Source organism: Lagenorhynchus albirostris, chromosome 16, assembly GCF_949774975.1.
Source record: "Lagenorhynchus albirostris chromosome 16, mLagAlb1.1, whole genome shotgun sequence".
NCBI classification, from domain to species: Eukaryota; Metazoa; Chordata; class Mammalia; order Artiodactyla; family Delphinidae; genus Lagenorhynchus; species Lagenorhynchus albirostris.
Window position 1 is genome coordinate 31501152 of NC_083110.1, and position 4244 is coordinate 31505395.

The 4244-nt window shown below is 34.0% G+C and overlaps 1 pseudogene; it reads right to left on the reverse strand.

Moving 5' to 3' along the window:
- Positions 1-3854: 3854 nt before the first annotated feature.
- On the reverse strand, positions 3855-4028 carry LOC132507655 (U2 spliceosomal RNA; annotated as a pseudogene).
- Positions 4029-4244: the final 216 nt, after the last annotated feature.

The window sequence follows — 4244 nt, forward strand, 5'->3', positions numbered from 1 at the left end:
TTCCATGAAAAAAAAAAAAAAGAGCATAGGTCATGGTGTTAGATGGGCTGGTCTCACAGTCACACTTTGGCCCTTTCCATCTGTAAGACCTTAGGGAAGCCACTTAATTAATATTGAAGCTGATGATTGTAATGTGTTACTATGAAATAAAACTACTTCATGTATTAAATGTGCTTTTCCACTATGGCATATATGAAACACACACCCTAGGCCGACGGGTGACGGACACCAATCCACCCTGAATGCCACAGAGGTACGGAGTAGTACAGAACGTACTGTGCAAAGATCTCTGTACTGCAGTGATTTTCAGTGCACTACATGCACTAACAGCACTGGCATCATGTGGGTGCTTGGTAGAAAAGCAAAAATCTCTGGACCTGAGTTAGAGCTATAGAAATTCCAGGGACAGGGTCTAGCAATCAGTGGTTAAGTCAGTCCTCCAGGTTATTCTGGTGCCCTCCGAAGTTTGAGACCCACTGCTGTACTGGAAACCTGTCTTTGGGACTTTGGGCAACTACCTCCACTCACTGGTAATCAGTTTACCCTCCTATAAAATGCAGCATCAAATCATGTGGTTATTAAGGCCTCTCCCACCTTCGACAGTCTGTAATTCTGCTCTTAAGGACTGCTAATATATTTATGAATCACTCTTATGTGCCAGGCACTTTGTCAACTGCATGACATGTAGTATTTCAAATAATCATAGAAAATCTATAAAATATAAAACTAAGGTTTAGTCTACTTATGTAACTTGTTCAGGGATAATAAAATAGTTCATTATGAAGTTAGACACCAAAGATGCCAGTCTCTAAGGCTATGGGCTGAATCACTTTGCTACACAAACCCATGGGAATGGGTGTCAGCGTTGCAGATGCATTTCTTATTCAGAGTCACAGTCAGGAACTATGTATTCTGAGTTTTGGTCAGTAGTCTTTCACCAAATTTCCAATAGATTGAACTCAGGCTGCTAGTAGAAGCTTCTGGTAGAGGACAGATATAAATCAAAACCCAAATATCCCTAGGTTTTGGTGATAAAACCTTTCATTTTGTATAGCATCCCCCCCACCCCCCGAATTAACATCCCTTCATCTGATTTTACTCAAGGTAGAGTAATGCAAAAATTCAGATATGGCCGTTTAAATTGTTATCTTCACTTGTTATCACTCAAAAACTAAGAAGTCAATTCTAATCACATTTTTAATACAATAAGGCAAATTCAATAGATATATTAGATAAAATATCTTTAGGTAAAGCATCTAGAGGTTTTGTTTGTTTGGAAAATTCAATCGTAGTTAAGACTCATAGACTCATAGATTCTTCTTTAAAATGAAACAAGAAGTGGTCTTCTCTCTCCAGCATCTTCTAGATAGTTTTGGCTAGAGTTAGCCAGCTCTTTGACAATCTTTTTTATACATTTCATAATATAGTGTAGAAAACTTTGAATGAAAATCAAGAAAACCAGGATTTGAGTTTCATCTTCTCTGAATCTTCATTCCTTATCTGAAAACGATGATATTTTTTAAATCTCTGTTTATTTCCTAAGGGTTTAGTGAAAGACAAGTATGATAATACTGGACATTCTGTTATTTATAAGGTATGTAATCTTTTTCAATCTTTAGTACTTTATGTGTAAAGAACCTACAAGGTTTTTATAATGAAACAAGTAACTTTACAGGTGTACACAACACAGTCTTTAGCACAAAAAAGGAGTTAAACACATATTTCATTTAAACGTTAAAATGAAATAAATGGATTCTATGTTCACCTCTCTTCCCAGTCTTCTGAAAATATTTTACATTTTAGTAGAACCTTACTTTCTATTAACATTTATGTTTGTTTTCTCACTTAAAACTTTCAATAACTTTAAAATGTTTATGAAATTCTTAATATACTCCAGACTTTGGGTTACATGCTGGGAAAATGAAGAGCTTACTGTTAAGAATTGCAATCAGACTCACATATAAAAATTCAGTTATAACAAATATGGTTAAGTCCCATGATAAGGGGTGTTGAGAAATGGATGGATTTAACTGATACATAAGTGACATAATCAACAGGATTTGATGAATGTTTGATTGTGGGCAGTGAGACAGAAGGAGAAACCAAGGATGCCTTGGCTTGGGAAGTTGCGTGGATAGTGGTCTCATTCAGTGAGATAAGATTTTGAAGACTAGGAGCTTTGTGTGGGAAAGTGATGTGTTCAGTATAGAATGCAATTAGTTCGAGGTACCTTTAAGATACCAAAATTGAAGTGCCAGTTGGTAAGTTGATTTATATCAGTTGAGCTCCAGAAATAGAGTTTTAACTTGGGGATAGGATTTAGGAGTCATCAGCATATAGATATAACTTTTTCATCTACATAGTATGACAGTTATATAATCGTCTTCCAGGAGAAAATATACTTGAAATATATGAACCCATGAGCATTTTTAATCAACATTCAGAGATTCTTCTTTAAATGGACTAGGTAAGCAGACTATTTCAATACTAATGGAGCCTGAGTAGGGTCGACCCATCTTTTTTCATCATTCAGATGTGGATTTATATAAGAGCAGGGATAAATTGTCACACAAACTGAAAATTCATTCAAACAGATGAAGTCACACGTGCCAAGAGAGAAATCTTCATCTCCTCCACCAAAAATCCTCCTTTTTATCACAATTCAGCAATCTGAGAGAAAACAGGGCTTAACAAGCAAGTCATAGTTCAGATACTGAGGGAGCAAAGTTGGGTTGATATTTTAATTTGAGTCCTACAATCCAAATAGCATTTCTTGACGCTGTGCTGATTCTTAACAGCCAGTGCCCAGCTCACATTTCATTTTAGATCAGCTGCTCTGGAGGACCCATTTAATATGTAACCCCCAAATTGTTCTCCTAAAAATCTGAATTTGTAGACTTCAGAGGCTCTCATCCCTACCACTCTCTCTCATCCCTCACCTCCACCTTGTTCATGCCACCTGTTTAATCGTTAAAACTTGTTTAGTGGTATTAAGACATTTAAAATGTATTAGCCCTTAAGAAGTAAACATGTATTTTTGTTGATATTTCATAGGAAAAGAATTATAAATATCTAATAATTATATGAAAACCTGCGTACATTTATTTATGATAAAGGCAATCTGAACCAAAAAAAAGCAATTTGATTTGTCCACCGATTATGTTGGCACAAATTAACAAAGTTTCAGAATACCCACCACTGAGTGGAAGGATTCTGAAAATTACATATACTGTTGAAGGCAGTATATAATTGATAGAGCCCCATTTAAAGGGCAATTTGACCATATCAATTGAAACTTTAGATGAATATTCTCTTTGATTCACACATCATGGAAATTATCCTATGTTTATTAACATGTGTGGAAATATATACATCATCTATGTAATATGGGAAATCAATTTAACTTCCATGTGCCTCATTTTCCTCATTTGTAAAAGGATAATAATAATATTAACTACCTCGTAAAGTTGGTGTGTGGATTAAGCTAGTTACTGCACGTAATTGTACATAAATTACTTAGAACAGTGACTGGCACAGTGATAATAATAATGATAATAACATTAACAATACTACTGGTACTTCTAGTACTAGTTGTATTTATTGCAACATTATAATACTGAAAAATAACCAATGAAACATTAATTTTTATCAGTAGGATACCAGTCAAATTAATTATGATATATTCATTCAGTGGCATATTCTATGTGTGTACTGAAATAAAAGGTTTCAATAATACATTATTAAGTGAACAAAGGGAAATGCAGAACAGTGCATAACCTAAGTTTGCATTTATGTGAAAAAGAAAGGATATATGTTATATATGAGGATATATAATTGTTGGTGGGAGTTATTGATGGAGATGGGATGCAAGAAATTCTTTAAACTACTTGCATTCATAAGTCCTTTGTTATTTTTATAATGATAAAAGCACTGTCATAGTAAATATAAGCAGGAAATATTTACTGATATGGAAAACCACTCTCAATATATTCCTACACTTGATCTTAGCCAAAAGGCCGAGAAGCGATTCAATATATTCCTAAGTGAAAATAACAGACTACAACAGTAAATATTTATTCATTCTACTATTCATGTATACATACATACATATAATTTGGAAAGCTATATGCCAGCATATAAACACTAATTAATTCTGTATAGTGGTATTCTTGGAAATTCTATTTCTCTGGTCTGCTTTATTTCTACAAATTTTTAAAATAAAATAACAATTATTTTGACATAAG